We start from the raw sequence: 18,553 nt of genomic DNA, 5'->3' as shown, positions 1-18,553 counted from the left end.
GAAAAACTCAGCAGTGACCACAGGACAGGAAAAGGTCAGTTTTCTTTCCTATCCCAAAGAAGGGCGATGCCAAAGAATGTTCAAACGACCACACAATTGCACTCATTTCACATGCTGGCAAGGTAGTGCTCAAAATCCTCCAAGCTAAGCTTCAACAGTGAGTGAACTGAGAACTTCCAGATGTAGAAACTGGATTTAGAAAAGGCAGAGGAACCAGAGATTAAATTGCCAGCATCCACTGGATCATAGAAAAAGCAAGGAAATTTCGCCAAAACTTCTGCTTCATTGACTATGCTAAAGCCTTTGACTGTGTGAATTACAACAAACTGTGGACAATTCTTAAAGAGAAGGGAATGGCTGACTACCTTACCCACCTCTTGAGAAACCTGTGTGCAGGTGAAGAAGCAACAATTAGTTCTAGACATGAATCAATGGACTGGTTTAAAATTGGGAAAGGAGTATGTCAAGGCTGTATATTGTCACCCTGCTTATTTAACTTACATACAGAATACATCATGCTAAAATTAGCCAGGCTGTATGAATCACAAGCTGGAATCAAGATTGCTGGGAGAAATAACAACCTTATATATGCAGATGACACCATCTTTAGGGAGAAAGTGAAGAGGAACTAAAGAGCCTCTTCATGAAAGTGAAAGAGGAGAGTGAAAAAGCTGGCTTAAAACTCGAAATCCAAAAAAACTAAGATCATGGCATCCAGTCCTATCACTTCATGGCAGATAGATGGGGGAAAAGTGGAAACTCTCAGATTTCATATTCTTGGGCTCCAAAATCAATGTGGATGGTGACTGCAGCCACAGAATTAAAAGACACTTGCTCCTTGGAAGAAAAACTAATGACAAATCTAGACAGCATATTAAAAAGCAGAGCACTTTGCCAACAAAGGTCTGTATAGTCAAAGCCACAGTTTTTCCAGTAGTCATGTGTGGATGTGAGAGTTGGACTACAAAGACAACTGAGCGCTGAAGAATTGATGCTTTTGAACCACGGTTCTGGAGAAGACTCTTAGGAGTCCCTTGGACTGCAAGGAGATCCAACCAGTCAATCCAAAATAATATCAATGCTGAAAATTCACTGGAAGGACTGATGCTGAAGCTTAAGCTCCAATACTTTGGCCACCTGATGCAAAAAGCCAACTCATTAGAGAAGACCCTGATGCTGCAAAAGATTGAAGGCAGTAGGAAATGGGGACGACAGAGGATGAGATGGTTGGATGGCATCACCAACTCTATGAACATGAGTTTGAACAAACTCAGGGAGATAGTGAAGGACAGGGAAGCCTGGTGTGCTGCAGTTCATTGGGTTGCAGAGAGTCAAACACGGCTTGGCGACTGAATTAACAACAACAATGTAATGAGATTAGTTCAGTCATCAGGTAATAGGAAAAATAAGCAACCTCTTGCGAGGGCATGCTAGAGGATGTAAGTGTTAAACAGATTTGATGGAAACATGGAGGCTTTTCTTTTGGACAAACCAGGGAGGGCAGGAGAAAGTCATTGCCAGTAGAAGTAATAGCCAATGCAGAAGCCCCAAGTGTGAAAGTGAAAGAAGTTCAAGGATCTCATGCAAAATAAATCTAGATAGATTTTTATCTTCTAAATGTGGATAACTATGCAACAGAATCACCATAGAAAAAAAACTCAGTGGCATAGACCAGGATAGCACTCTGGGTTGTTATTTCAGTGTTCTGTGTCTTTCTGTGTCATGTCCCATGATACCATGTAATTTTGTTGAATATTTGTATTATTCAGGACGTGTATGTCTGAGATAGTCTTCTACTCTTTTAATAGAGGTGTGCTGTGCTGTGTGCTCAGTCGCTTCAGCCGTGTCAGACTGTTTGTGATCCCAGGGACTATAGCCTGCTAGGTTCCTCTGAGAAATAGTATCAAAGGAAGGAATTAATATTGATTTGATTTGAATTTTCTTACGGCAACCCAGTCCAGTATTCTTGCCTGGAGAATCCCATGGACAAAGGAGCCTGGTGGGCTACAGTCCGTGGGGTCGCAAAGAGTCAGACACGACTGAGTCACTAACACACACACACACTGACCCTAGCTGGATTCCTTTCATTTCTCACCTTTTTTCCCTAAATATATACACGCCATCTGCACAAAAACCTGTCCCATAATTTTATCTTGAGATTAATGTCAACATTTCTGTGGTTTTTGAAATTCATCCTTAAAACACGGGAACAAGGCACCTTTTGCCTACCTTAGTCTTTTTGTTCCTTTTTAAGTTTGTATGGCTTCTAAATGTTAATTCAAGATAGTGTGTATTCATAACTGATGATGCTTTTAGCCATCTCTAATTCAGTCATCTGGATCTGAGTATTTAAACTATTTTTATGTACTTAAATATTTCAATTTCTTCTCAGTTATCTTAAGCTTCAATTTACTATATCTAACAGGAAATTGTTTTTACTCCTTCCTCGTTGAATACAGACAGAAGGTTTATATTATCTAAAAGACACTGACTTAAGCCTGCGTTTGGCACTTCCCTGGCTTAAGTCATAAATATTCATGCAGACTTCTACAAGGGCAGGATGAAAAGTGTTTCCTCTCCAGGGATATCTCCCTTCATTGATAGTTGAGACCTTTCTCATTTAATCATTCTTTATTGTTATCTTGGATTCTTTACCTTTCAAACGGAAAGAAAGGTCATTAAAACAAAATTTCTTGAGGAAATTGCATTAGTACAGCTATGTTTGGATAAGGCAAGAGCTTATTAATTGGTTGTTCATTTAAACCAGCTTTCCCCAGAGAGGGTTTGGAAGGTCTGCTACATTGAGGCTATTGCTCTAGGTCAATTGAAAAGAAAGCAGCCTGTTCTTAGGATGGAGTGAGTTTCAAGAAGTGGTTGAGCAAAGAAGGTTCAGACAGAAGAAATTACATAGTCTGTAAGGCAATTTCTGCCACATTTTAAAAATCCTTCTGGCTCAAGTGTTCAAATAAAAATTACATCCCGAAGTAAATGCTACTGAATCTCTGTTGACTATTTTGATCAGTCTACATTTTCTTCATTACAGTGGATAATGGAGTAAAACATCTTGAATTTATTTCCAAGCCATCACTTTAATTAGTATCACATTACTTTAACATAAAGTTTGAACTTCAACCAAAACCATGCCTTTAAAAGCTTTTATTTCTTGTGTATGGGGTATACAGCTGTTACTTAGATAATAAATAAGGACTATTTCTAAGTCTCTGTTAGCAGTTTTTGCCTTGCTGAGGTATGCTGCTAGTCATCTGCCTCCAAAGGGTAATCAGCTGGATTTTAAATATTGCTGTGTCTTTCTGCTTTTACAATATATTTGATTAGCCAATAAATATAGGTTCAGTATCTTTCCAAATTAGAGTTACTATGTTTGTGTTTGCCTTTACTAAGGCAAATTATTTTTTTCCTAATATTTTGATGAAAATATATTGTCTCCTTGTGAAAATTAAAGAAGTCAAATAAAGCTATGGAAATTGTTCTGTTTTTCTAGAAAAAGTGGCAGGTATATGCACATGTTTCTGTATTTTTAACTTACAGAGCAATATATGATAGATGAGCACTTAAAATAACCTTTCCCATTCTCTCTATTACATTCTACCTTCCCCTGTCCTGTTTCTCAGGAGCCAGAATTGTATTTATATTCTACAGACTGAGAAAATTGAATATGTGTTTTTCTTCACTCATTTGAAAGGAATAAATCAAGTCCCAATCTTTATTTCTAGCCAGCTATCACTTGTGAAAGCTCTTCTCTAAATACCCCACTCTGATGGGTTTGGTTTTAGGGCAATGGTGGCCTCATAAAATGAACTCGGAAGTGTTTCTTCCTCTTCAATTTTGGAATTGAATGATTGGTATTGATTGAGAATGATTGGTATTAATTCATTTTAAATGTTTTGTAGAATTCACCCATGAAGCCGTCTTGTCTTGGTTTTTATTTGTTGGGAGATCTTTGATTACTGATTCAGTCTCCTCCCTTGTTATTGGAATTGAATGATTGGTATTGATTGAGAATGATTGGTATTAATTCATTTTAAGTGTTTTGTAGAATTCACCCATGAAGCCGTCTTGTCTTGGTTTTTATTTGTTGGGAGATCTTTGATTACTGATTCAGTCTCCTCCCTTGTTATTGGAATTGAATGATTGGTATTGATTGAGAATGATTGGTATTAATTCATTTTAAGTGTTTTGTAGAATTCACCCATGAAGCCGTCTTGTCTTGGTTTTTATTTGTTGGGAGATCTTTGATTACTGATTCAGTCTCCTCCCTTGTTATTGGTCTCTTCATATATTCCATTGCTTGATGATTCAGTCTTGATATGTTGTATTTTTCTAGGAAATTATCTATTTTTTTCTAAACATAGATGCAAAAGTCCTCAACAAAATGCTAGCAAACTGAATTCAAGAGCACATTAGACGAATCATACAAGCAAATCAGTCAACATCTGCAAATCAGTCTATGCAGTACACCACATTAGCAGAGTGGACAGAAACCTTAAGATCATTTTAACAGATGTAGAAAAAACATTTGACAAAATTCTATATTTTTAATGATAAAAACTCTCAAGAAATTAGGTATTAAAGAAAGGTACCTCAATGTAATAAAGACCATCTATGGACAGGGAGGCCTGGCATGCTGCGATTCATGGGGTCGCAAAGAGTCGGACACGACTGAGCGACTGATCTGATCTGATCTGATCTGATGACAAATCCACACATAACATCATGTTCGATGGTGAAAAATTTTAAGCCTTTTTTCTAAGATCAGAAAAAAGACAAAGATACCCATTCTCACCACTTCTATTCAATGTATTACTGGAAGTCCTAGTAATAGCAATTAGGCAGGATGAATAAAACACATCCAAATTGGAATAGAAGATATAAAATTGTCCCTGTTTGCATATGACATAATCTTATATATAGGAAACCCTAAAGACATCATAAAAATTCTGTTAAAACTAATGAATGAATTTAGTAATATTGCAGGTTACAAAATCAGTATACAAAAATCAGTTGCATTTTGGTACATGAACAATGAACTATCCAAAAAAGAAATTAAGAAAACAATCCCATTCCAATAGAATCAAAAAATAATTAGGAAAATATTTAATCAAGGAGGTAAAAGATCTGTACTGAAAACTATAAGACAGTGATGAAAGAAATTGAAGAAGACATAAATAAATGAAAAGATATTATGTGCTCATGAATTGGAAGAAAGCGTATTGTTAAAAATATACATCCTATCCAAAGAATTCTATCCTAGAAAATATATCTAGAATATATCCTAGAGATTCAGTGCAATTCCTATCAAAATTCTAATGACATTTTTCACTATAATAGAAAAAAAATTCCAAAATTTATATGGAACCACAAAAGACACTAAATAGCCAAAGCAATCTTGAGAAAGAGAAACAAACCTGAAGGCATCACATAAACTAATTTCAAACTATGTTACAAAGCTAAGTGATCAAAAAGTATAGTATTGATATACAAATAGACATATAGATCAATGGAGCAGAGGAGAAATATTAGAAATATAATAAATTCACACATTTACATTCAGTTGATTTTCAACAAAGGTGTCAAGAACATATAATGGAGAGAGGATAGTCTCTTCAATAAAAGATATTGAGAAAACTTCCATATCCATGTGAATGAGATTGAACTTATATTGAGTTTGTCAAAAGCTTATTTGTGTTTTCCATAAGATGCTGCAGAAAAACCCAAACAAACTTTTCGGCCAACCCAGTATAAAAATTGACTCAAAATGGGTTAAAAACTTAAATATAAGTAAGACCTGAAGCGGAAATATTCTAAAAAAAAACACAAGGGAAAAGTTTCTTGACATTGGTCTGGGCAATTATTTTTTTTGGATATGATCCTGAAAGCTTTTTTTGCACAGCAAAGAAACAATTGACAAAGTGAAGTGACAACCTATCAAATGGAAGAAAGTATTTCTAAACTATGCATTTAAGAAGGGCTTAATAGCCAAAATACATGAAGAACTCAATTCAGTGGCAAGAAAATTACCTGATTTAAAAATGGGTAAAGGACCCAAATAGACATCTTCCCAAGATATACAGATGACTAATAAGTACAAGGAACCAGAGATCAAATTGCCAACATCTGCTGGATCATGGAAAAAGCAAGAGAGTTCCAGAAAAACATCTATTTCTGCTTTATTGACTATGCCAAAGCCTTTGACTGTGTGGATCACAATAAACTGTGGAAAATTCTGAAAGAGATGGGAGTACCAGACCACCTGACCTGCCTCTTGAGAAACCTGTATGCAGGTCCGGAAGCAACAGTTAGAACTGGACATGGAACAACAGACTGGTTCCAAATAGGAAAAGGAGTACGTCAAGGCTGTATATTGTCACCCTGCTTATTTAACTTATATGCAGAGTACATCATGAGAAATGCTGGGTTGAAAGAAACACAAGCTGGAATCAAGATTGCCGGGAGAAATATCAATAACCTCAGATATGCAGATGACACCACCCTTATGGCAGAAAGTGAAGAGGAACTCAAAAGCCTCTTGATGAAAGTGAAAGTAGAGAGTGAAAAGTTGGCTTAAAGCTCAACATTCAGAAAACAAAGATCGTGGCATCCGGTCCCATCACTTCATGGGAAATAGATGGGGAAACAGTGGAAACAGTGTCAGACTTTATTTTTCTGGGCTCCAAAATCACTGCAGATGGTGACTGCAGCCATGAAATGAAAAGACACTTACTCCTTGGAAGGAAAGTTATGACCAACCTAGATAGCATATTCAAAAGCAGAGACATTCCTTTGCCAACAAAGGTTCGTCTAGTCAAGGCTATGGTTTTTCCAGTGGTCACGTATGGATGTGAGAGTTGGACTGTGAAGAAGGCTGAGCACCGAAGAATTGATGCTTTTGAAGTGTGGTGTTGGAGAAGACTCTTGAGAGTCCCTTGGACTGCAAGGAGATCCAACCAGTCCATTCTGAAGGAGATCAGCCCTGGGATTTCTTTGGAAGGAATGATACTGAAGCTGAAACTCCAGTACTTTGGCCACCTCATGCAAAGAATTGACTCACTGGAAAAGACTCTAATGCTGGGAGGGATTGGGGGCAGGAGGAGAAGGGAACGACAGAGGATGAGATGGCTGGATGGCATCACTGACTCGATGGACATGAATCTGAGTGAACTCCGGGAGTTGGTGATGGACAGGGAGGCTTGGCATGCTGCAATTCATGGGGTTTTGAAGAGTTGGACACGACTGAGCAACTGAACTAAACTGAACTGAATAAGTACATGAAGTGGTGTTCAACAGCACTAATCATCCGGGAAATGCACGTCAAAGTCACAATGAGATATCACTTTACACCATTGAATGGCTATTATAAAAAGGGTCAGAGATTACAAATGTTGGCAAAATTACAGAGAAAAAAATAACTCTAATACACTATTGGTGGGAATGTAAATTGGTGTAGCCACTATGGAAAACAGTATGCTGCTGCTGTAAGTCGCTTCAGTCGTGTCCAACTCTGTGGGACCCCATAGACGGCAGCTCACCAGGCTTCCTGTCCCTGGGATTCTCCAGGCAAGAACACTGGAGTGGGTTGCCATTTCCTTCTCCAATGCATGAAAGTGGAAAGTGAAAGTGAAGTTGCTCAGTCGTGTCTGACTCTTAGCGACCCTATGGACTGCAGCCTACCAGGCTCTTCCATCCATGGGATTTTCTAGGCAAAAGTACTGGAGTGGGGTGCCACTGCCTTCTCTGGGAAAACAGTATGGAGGGTCCTAAAATATTAAAAGTAGAACTAGTGTGTGATCCAGCAGTTTCATTCCTGGATATATGTCCAAAGGAAAGGAAATTAATATCTCAAAGAGATTTCTATACCTTCACATTAGCTGTAGCATTATTCACAATAGCCAAGATGTGGCAGCAGCCTAAGTGCCCTTTAATAGATGAACAGATTAAAAAAAATAGGGCTTCCCTAATGGCTCAGTGGTAAAGAATCTGCCTGCCAATGCAGGAGACACAGGCTATATCCTTGGGTCAGGAAGGTCCCTTGGAGAAGGAAATGGCAACCCACTCCAGTATGCTTGCCTAGGAAATCCCATGGACAGAGGAGGCCGGTGGGCTACAGTCTGTGGGTTCACCAAAAATGGGACACTTGGACACAACATAGTGACTAAACAACCACAACAAGATTAAAAAATGTGATATATCTGTGTTTCAACATATCAATATATCTTTATCTTTAGATAGAATATTATTCAGCCATAAAAAAGAAAGAAATCTTGCCATTTGGAAAACCACATGGGTGAACCTGAAGGCCTTTATGCTAAGTGAAATATGCCAGCCAAAGAAAAATAAATATTCTACAGTATAACTTATATGTGGAAACTAACAAAAAGAAAGTCAACTTCATAGACAAGATTAGAATGATGGTTGCCAGAAGCCAGGGGGAAGGTCACTCCCCTGAAGAGATGTAGGTCAAATGCTACAAACTTTCAGTTAAAAGAAGAATATGTGCTGCTGATCTCATGTAAAGCATCCTGACTATAATTAATAGCATAGTTAATAATGCAACATTGTTTATTTGAAATTTGTTAAGAGTAAATCTTAAATGTTCTTACCACACACATGTTAACTTTGTAGGATGATGGACATGTTAATTATTTTGATCTTGTTCTACAATGAATATATACATATATATGTGACATACGTAAAACCATCACACTGTATAATTTAAATATATCAGTATATTATTGTCCCCAATAAAGTTGGAAACAAAAGGAATGAATGTATGTTGAATGAAAGGAGCAACAAAAAATGAGCAGGCTACAAAACTTACAGACTATTAAATAGTTTCTTATGGATGCTGTGACAAATGACCACAAACAATTGTTTAAACAGCACAGATTTATTGTCTTGCATTCTGGAGGCCATCATTTCTAAAATCGAGATGTTAGTGAGGCTACATCATTTCTGAATCCTCTAGAGGAAAAATCTACTTTCTTGCCTTTTCTACCTTACATGCTGCCTGCAGTTCTTGGCTGGTGACCCCTTCTCTCTTCTTCAAGGCCAACTTTAAGGCTTTGTGTCTCTCCTCTCTGCTTTCATCTTTACATCTCCTCCTCTGACTCTCATTTTCCTTCCTCCCTAACACCCCATGATTACATTGGGCCCACCCAGGTAATCCAGGATAATTTCCCCATCTCAAAAGCCTTAATTTAAACACATCTGTAAGATCTCTTTTTGCCATGTAAGGTAACATATCTACAGGTTTTGGAGATAATTACGGACATCTTCGAGGAATCATTATTCTACCTAAATTACATAGAATTGCAAGGTTCTTAGCATTCATAATGCCTGACCCCACTAAGGGTAAGTAAGAACCATGTTGGATTGGTCTAGATATCGCTATTCTTAGGGTGAGAATACTCTGCTGTCTGCTCTCCATCTTACTTACCCCCACTACACTCCCCTGCAGTCTGACTCTCCCTTTAGAGAAGATCTTGCTGGCCTTTCCTCAGAGATCATTTTTCTTCCCCATACACAGGTCAATAGATTTGGACCTGAACTGCCAGGTCCCAGGTTATCAGAAACCTGTTTTATTTGCTTAATCTCATGCAGCTAAACATCTCCTCCCCTTGAGATGGTAGAACACTCAGTGCTCAGGGCTCATGTCAGTATCGAGCCATCAGATTCTCACTGCTATGAAATGAATGAAACAAACCTCTCTACCAGCCTACTGTAGTCATGTGCTTCATGTTGACCGTTTTCAACAAATCATGACTCAAGACAAAATTATATCAGAGAAGTAATTTTTCAAGCTTTCCTTTGTTTCTTTAACTAAGAAACCCATTTTATACTTACACTAACCATTTTACCTTCTGTGGTGTTAGCAAGCATACTCTTCCTTTCTGTCAAAAATTTGCCTAGCCACCAAGGTTGTTTTGCACAGCCCTCCTCAGTGGCTTTTCCAGAGTCCCAGATGCTTAGAGTTGGCATCAATCTTTGTTCTGTTGCACCTTTACCATAGAACTTTCAATGTGTGTGTATGCATGTGCACACACATGTGTTTTGAAAATTGTATGCTATGGAAGGTTAAGAGCATGCACTTTGGAGATGGACTGGTTAAGTTTTAAATTATACATCTAATATTTAGCACTGGATGACCTTGGACTTGTCACTTTAATTCTCTGGATTGCAATTTTCTTACCTATAACATGAGTCTGTGAGAGGTTTAAATGAGTAAAGCTCTTAGACTAGTCCTTAGCTCACATTTTATGTGTTAGCTATTTTTTTCCCAATGATTACTTATATTTGTCTCTCTGTATTATACTAGATAATACACAGTGAAAGTGACAAGTAGATTCAAGGGATTAGATCTGACTGACAGAGTGCCTGAAGAACTATGGACGGAGGTTCATGACATTGTACAGGATGCAGTGATCAAGACCATCCCAAGAAAAAGAAATGCAAAAAGACAAAATGGTTGTCTGAGGATGTCTTATAAATAGCTGAGAAAGGAAAAGAAGCTAAAGGCAAAGGAGAAAAGGAAAGTTATACCCATCTGAATGCAGAGTTCCAAAGAATAGCAAGGAAAGATATGAAAGACTTCCTCAGTGATCAATGCAAGAGATAAAGGAAAACAATAGAATGGGAAAGATTAGCGATTTCTTCAAGAAAATTAGAGATACCAAGGAAATATTTCATGCAATAATGGGCACAATAAAGGATGGAAACATTATGGACCTAAAAGAAGCAGAAGATGTTAAGAAAAGGTGGCAAGAATACACAGAAGAACTGTACAAAAAAGACCTTAATGACCCAGATAACCATGATGGTGTGATCACTCACCTGAGCCAGACATTCTTGAATGTGAAGTCAAGTGGGCCTTAAGAAATATCACTATGAACAAAGCTAGTGGAGATGATGGAATTCCAGTTGAGCTATTCCAAATCCTAAAAGATGATGCTGTTAGTGTGCTGCACTCAATATGCCAGTAAATTTGGAAAATACAGCAGTGGCCACAGGACAGTAAAAAGTAATTTTTCATTCTAATCCCAAAGAAAGGCAAAGCCAAAGAATGCTCAAACTACTGCACAATTGCACTCATCTCACATGCTAGCAAAGTAATGCTCAAAATTCTCCATGCAAGGCTTCAACAGTACGTGAACGTGAACTTCCAGATGTTCAAGCTGGATTTAGAAAAGACAGAAGTACCAGAGATCAAATTTCCAACATGTACTGGATCATCAATAAAGCAAGAGAATTCCAGAAAAGCATCTACTTCTGTTTTATGGACTACGCCAAAGCCTTTGACTGTGTAGATCACAACAAACTGTGGAAAATTCTTTAAGAGGTGTAAATAACAGACCACCTGACCTGCCTCCTGAGAAATCTGTATGGAGGTCAAAAAGCAATAGTTAGAATTGGACATGGAACAACAGACTGGTTCCAAATAGGGAAAGGAGTACCTCAAGGCTGTATATTGTCACCCTGCTTATTTAACTTATATGCAGAGTACATCATGAGAAACACTGGGCTGGAAGAAGCACAGGTTGGAATCAAGATTGCCGGGAGAAATAACAATCTTAGATATACAGATGACACCGCCTTTATGACAGAAAGTGAAGAAGAACTAAAGAGCCTCTTGATGAAATTGATAGAGGAGAGTGAAAAGGTTGGCTTAAAACTCAACATTCAGGAAACTAAGATCATGGCATACAGTCCCATCACTTCATGGGAAATAGATGGGGAAACAATGAAACAGTGAGAGACTTTATATTTTTGGGCTCCAAAATCAATGCAGATGGTGACTGCAGCCATGAAATTAAAATATGCTTGTTCCTTGGAAGAAAGCTATGACTTACCTAGACAGCATACTAGAGAGCAGAGACATTACTTTGCCAACAAAGGTCTGTCTATTCAAAGCTATGGTTTTCTCCAATAGTCATGTATGGATGTAAGAGGTTGACTGTAAAGAAAGCTGAGGGCCAAAGAATTGATGCTTTTGAACTGTGGTGTTGGAGGAGATTCTTGAGAGTCCCTTGGACTGCAAGGAGATCCAACTTTAAAGGAGATTCCTTTAGGATTAAGTCAATCCTAAAGGAAATCAGTCCTGAATATTCATTGGAAGGTCTGATGTTGAAGCTGAAGCTCCAATACTTTGGCCACCTGATGCAAAGAACTGACTCCTTGGAAAAGACCCTGATGCTGGGAAAGACTGAAGGCAGGAGGAGAAGGGGACAACAGAGGATGAGATGGCTGGATGGCATCACTGACTCAATGGACATGAGTTTGAGTAAGCTCTGTGAGTTGGTGATGGACAGGGAGGCCTGGTGTGCTGCAGTCCATGGGGTCGCAAAGAGTTGGACATGACTGAGTGACTGAACTGATCTGAACAGATCAGAAACATGAACATCATTGACTTAAATTCTCTATAAACTTCCATTCTGCATGGGCTTCCTCCATTCCCTGTGTTCCCTGTCTTTGTGAATGGCATCCTCATTCTCCCCTGTGCTGGAGTCCCACCCTGGGACTCATTCTTTATCTCTTCCTCACTTCTCTAATACCTGCTCTTGATCTGTCTTCTTTCTGTCTCTCTCTATCATCCAGTCTCTGAATAACAACCAGCCACTACCTTAGTTCATAGGTGGTTTCTTTGGTTTCATCCTTGACCTCGATACAATCTATTCTCAAACTGGCTGCTCAAGTAATCTTCAAGACACATAAGCAAGATCCTGGTGCCCCCTTGTTTAAAACCTTCTCATATCCTCATGGTACTTAGAACAATGTCCATTCCTCTTACCCTGACCTACCTAGCTTTATACAGCTTGCTTTTCCAGCCTCATCTTGCTCCTGTGGCATTTTCCCTAGTCTTCATGTGCCTTTCGCTTCTTCTCACCTTAGGGCATATTGTTCTTTGAGAGTAGAGTGCTGAAGCCTTGCTCTGTTTGTTTTCAACTGAGGCATTCAAATTTCTTTCTGTTGTGGAAATGTTGTAGTCATTCGACTGCCTTGAGTTCTCTCCTGGTGTCCTTGGCACAAACATGAAAATTGAAGTCTTGGTTTTTGTTTTTGTTTCTTCATCAGAGTTCTTATTTTTTGGCCTTGAAAGCACAAGCTCATTAGTGGCTTTGGGTTATTGAAATTACTAAAGGCAACAAAAGATCAGAGCTTTGAATGATATTCATACTCATGCTGTTGTACTGAGAGTTGTTTCCTGGCTTGCTGCTGGATATTTTTCTTTATATCCCTTATTGTTGCAGAGACTTGTTGCAATTGTTGTAAATGTTTGTATCTACTTATTAGAGTGATTACTTTGCATTTATGTCTCAGCAGTGTGCATACTGTAACTCATGCAAACTGTTAACTGTTAAAAACAACTGCTGGGCCTGAGTTAATTAAAACTACAGAGGAGGCTGAATCTTATTGTGGGTGTAGCACCAGGCTCTGTTTGGACAGGAGGTTTTGTATGTTATGAAGTAGAAAATAAAAAAGAAGAAGAAAAGCCTTATATCTGAATAGGGCCACATGCTTGGACCAGGGTTGTTAATTATTACACAACAGAATAGATGGTTCGTGTTTGATTATGTCTCCTTTTCATAAATGTATACTCCGGGAAGCCCTAGGCAGAATGTAGATTTTTGTGCCATTTCCAAATTTCTTTCTCTGTAGTCCTCCCCTCTATCTGCACCCACCTTTTTTTTTTTTCTCCTCAGTGAAGTACAATGTTAGCAGCATTAAGAACACTTGAATTAATTTATTTTTCTGTGTGTGTGCAGAATGGTTCAAGGTCCATAGTAAGGTGAATTTTTTCTCAGACCGTGCGTGCGTTCTCTAACTGCAGAGATCACCCAAGGGCAAAGGTACCAATTCCTGCAAGCCACTGGGATCCTCCTCCTTTGCTCCCTTTAGAAAAGGTGTTGCTTAGTGCCTGAACCATGAGCTCTTTCTCTAACCCACATGGTCACAGGCAATTTCGACATACACATTATGTGTAATGTGATGTGGGCCATGTGCTCAGTCGTGGCCAACTCTTTGCGACCCCATGACTGCAGCCCGCCAGGCTTCTCTGTCCGTGGAATTCTCAAGGCAAGAATACTGGAGTGGGTTGCCATTTCCTTCTCCTGGGGATCTTCCTGACTCCAGAGATCAAACCCTCATCTCCTGTGTCTCCTGCATTGCAGGAGGATTTTTTGATTCTTTATTTGCTGAGCCATCAGGGAAGCCCTGATGGGGCTTGATGAAGAGTTGGTATATGATAACAGGCAATTCTAGATCTACTTGGATCCACATTTATGATGATCAGTTGGTGACACATTTTCCAAAAATGGTAACATTATACTATCCATGTTAAAATACTACCTTGGCCAAAAAGTTTATTTTTTTCCATAATGGAAAAAACTGAACAAACTTTTTGGTGAACTCAATATTATTTTTAAAATCCTAGTGTTTTATTTTAATGAGTCTGAAAATATTTCTTTTAATTCAAGGTATATTAAAGCTCATTCAGGTTTCTGTTGTAGGAAAATATTTTCTCTTCTATGTTCCCTTTCTCAATGAAAAAAAATAAGAGAATTATTCTGGATGATGAGAAGAATAAAAATTTTAAGGTATTTAATGGTTGTTAACTAATGAAATATAAGAATGTAGAGAAAATTTTCTGTTTCCCCGCTTGGGTGATTTTCCTATTTGAGCTGATAGTATAGTATTAACTGAGGGAGAGAATGTAAGTAAAAGATGACTTTAGTTCAGTTCAGTCGCTCAGTCATGTCCGACTTTGTGACCCGATGAACTGCAGCATGCCAGGCCTCCCTGTCCATCACCAACTCCCAAAGTCTACCCAAACTCATGTCCATTAAGTCGGTGATGCCATCCAACCATCTCATCCTCTGTCGTCCCCTTCTCCTCCTGCCCTCAGTCTTTCCCAGCATCACAGTCTTTTCAAACGAGTCAGCTCTTCACATCAGGCGGCCAAAGGATTGGAGTTTCAGCTTCAACATCAGTCCTTCCAATGAACACCCAGGACTGATCTCCTTTAGGATGGACTGGTTGGATCTCCTTGCAGTCCAAGGGACTCTCAAGAGTCTTCTCCAACACCACAGTTCGAAAGCATCAATTCTTCGGCACTCAGCTTTCTTCACAGTCCAACTCTCACATCCATACATGACCACAGGAAAAAACATAGCCTTGACTAGACGGACCTTTGTTGGCAAAGTAATGTCTCTGCTTTTCAATATGCTATTTAGGGTGGTCATAACTTTCCTTCCAAGGAGTGAGCGTCTTTTAATTTCATGGCTGCAGTCACTATCTGCAGTGATTTTGGAGCCCAGAAAAATAAAGTCTGACACTGTTTCCACTGTTTCCCCATCTATTTCCCATGAAGTGATGGGACCAGATGCCATGATCTTTGTTTTCTGAATGTTGAGCTTTAAGCCAACTTTTTCACTCTCCACTTTCACTTTCATCAAGAGGCTTTTGAGTTCCTCTTCACTTTCTGCCATAAGGGTGGTGTCATCTGCATATCTGAGGTTATTGATATTTCTCCCGGCAATCTTGATTCTAGCTTGTGCTTCTTCCAGCCCACTTCCACAGGATAGTGAATGGCAAAAGAGAAACTCGCAGACAGCAATCAGTCAACTCAGTTTATTAGCAGAAGAGGACATGAGAGCAGCATGGGAGTGGATGTATCTAAGCTAATGCTTCCTCCCTCTTCTTTCCTCATTGGCTAATGTCAGGGTGGGTGCTATGGTTAGCAATCTGCTTGGGGCAAGCCATCATCTAGGTCATAGAAAATTGCAGTCAGTACTACGAAGCATAAATACATCTGTTGTGTGAATTATTAGCAGGTAACATTTCATTAAAGAATGGAGTTTTCATGGGATGACTGGTAGTGAGGAGAGTGGCACTTTCGAGGTGCATTACTGGAGATGCTACAAACATCAGACCTCAAAAACTGTGTTCAGCTATTGAAAAATGCATTGTAATGGAGGGAAGGGATTCATAGAAAAATAGTGGGAAATATATTTATTCTATTAGAATAATGGAGTAAAAGGATAAGAAGTTGCCAGAGATACATTGATAATAAGCCAGTCTTACTGATTTGACTCATAGGATGCTTTTATTTTCTATTGAAGTTCCATCTTAAAAAGGAAGAATCTTTTATTATGAAAACTTAATACCATTAGAGTTGGCAATAAAACATATTTGAAGTGCATGGCTTATCTTTTTGATAAATGGAAAGTGTCTGTGCAATAATAGTGGGCTATTATGGTTATTATTGTTTTTGATATTTAATAGAGTGTGACACTTGGCTTCAAAATGCTTATCAATACATGTCTTTTAGATACATAAATCTCCTATTATGAATGCCATTAAATATTATGTATATATTTATATAGCTAGTAAGTGGAATTCAAAGAATTTTAAGAATCACAGCTGAGTCTTTTTAGAACCATTAGTTTAGTATCTTTGACATTTTTCATGGATTATGCAATTTATTTTTCCAACTGATTATTATAATATTTCATACTTTATTAATCTGTTCATTTTTAGTAACCATTTTTCTGGTGATCACAGACCTAACACCAATAAAATGTAAAATTGAAGTTCCCTGGTGGCTCAGAGGTTAAAGCGTCTGCCTGGAATGCGGGAGACCTGGGTTCGATCCCTGGGTCAGGAAGATCCCCTGGAGAAGGAAATGGCAACCCACTCCAGTACTCTTGCCTGGAGGATCCAATGGAGGGAGGAGCCTGGTGGACTACAGTCCATGAGGTCGCAAAGAGTCGGACACGACTGAGCGACTTCACTTTCACTTCACTCTCTAATACTGGATTTTTTTTTAGCACAAATATTGATGTTTGCATTTAACCAAATAAAAAACAAAAGTTCTAATCATTTTCATATTTAACTTATATTTTAAATTCTAGGCAATTTCTCATTAATATATTTGTTACCCCTAAGAGGTTTCAGGTTGACTGATAAAAAAAGCCCTGTTCTATGTTTATATATATGCATATATATGTATGTACATATATATTTAATTACAGAGATATCCTTGAGCCCATAAAACATGACAGTGAAGCAGGTCAATTTCTTAAACAACAGTATTTCATTCAGTACCTTGGTGGTTGTAATTAACGTTTCTGTTTAGTTCTAATTATAGTTTTTGTATCACAGCCATTATGCTAATGGTGTTATTCAGTAGTATGTGAGATTGCATTCATTATCACTGGTGAATTAAACCTTTATTAAAGAAAAATTCCCGCAGGCCTCATTCTGGAGTTAAGTAATTATTCATTTGGTTTTATCCTAGCAATTAGCTTATATACTGTAGCACTCATTATTGAGTTTCTATACCTCACTGAATGAGATTAACCCACCATGGTAAATAAATGCCTAACAACTCCCAAGCTCACAATGTGTTGCTTTTTAAGCATGTTATTATGTAACAAAATAAGGAATCAGAATACATTGAAGCAGTATTCTGGCTTCCAACATATAATATACTTGCTGAGAAAACCATGTTAGGCATTTTGTCTTTAGTTCAGAATTTTTAAAACAAGTACTATTGAAGCCCTCCAACGCTAAGTTCACCTTTGTGGGTGTATGTTTTCCTTTGTTTAATTCCATTCCATTACTTGCTTGCTTGTTGAATTATGTTACTATGCCCATTTGATGTTGATAAAAGCCTTTTTCAATAGCACAGACTCTAAATAGAACAACCAATTAGATCTCCATTCCAAATGTATTTGGAGAGGCTAGATCATTGAAGTCTTTTAGCTGGATGAGATCCCTAGCCATTCATTATAAATAATTAGACTTTCTTTGATCTATAGTTTTAGTAAAAATATTTTAAATTAACACTCTGCTTTTTTACATTGCCATTCATGCCATTAAAAAGTCCAACTTTTCACTGTCCTATAGGAAGCCCACCCAAGTTTTCAAGTTTCCACATTCATTATCAGCTGAGGTTACCTTTTGAGATGAAGTGCCTGCGATTACCTTTTCTATTCTTGGAAATTAGTCTTCCTACTCAGTCTCATCTATTTTCTTTTCTAGAGTTTATACTTAATTCATAAAGCACTGTAAACTAAAGTATGACATGAAGTCCTTTGGGGTCATATTTGCCCCCTTTCAGTACCCAGGAAGAGATTAATCACATTTCACTTTACACTTTTGAATGCAATCTGGAGTCTATATATTAAGGAACAACCTTAGCAATAGCAGCATGGAGTTTGTTATTATGGCAATAATATATTTGGTGAGATTCTATTAACAACTTTTCATAATGTATTTATGTTCCAGACCTGAAGTGAAATGCATATGAAAATAAATTTAGAAGTTTCAAAATTTGTTTGTTTCCAATTACTGCTGCTGCTGCTGTTAAGTCGCTTCAGTCGTGTCTGACTCTGTGTGACCCCCATAGACAGAAGCCCACCAGGCTCTCCTGTCCCTGGGATTCTCCAGGCAAGAACACTGGAGTGGGTTGCCATTTCCTCCTCCAATGCATGAAAGTGAAAAGTGAAAGTGAAGTCGTTCAGTCGTGTGCGACTCA

Source organism: Bos indicus x Bos taurus, chromosome 17 (assembly GCF_003369695.1).
Source record: "Bos indicus x Bos taurus breed Angus x Brahman F1 hybrid chromosome 17, Bos_hybrid_MaternalHap_v2.0, whole genome shotgun sequence".
NCBI lineage: Eukaryota > Metazoa > Chordata > Mammalia > Artiodactyla > Bovidae > Bos > Bos indicus x Bos taurus.
The sequence above is the reverse complement of the archived record's forward strand: the minus strand, read 5'-3'. Positions refer to the sequence as shown.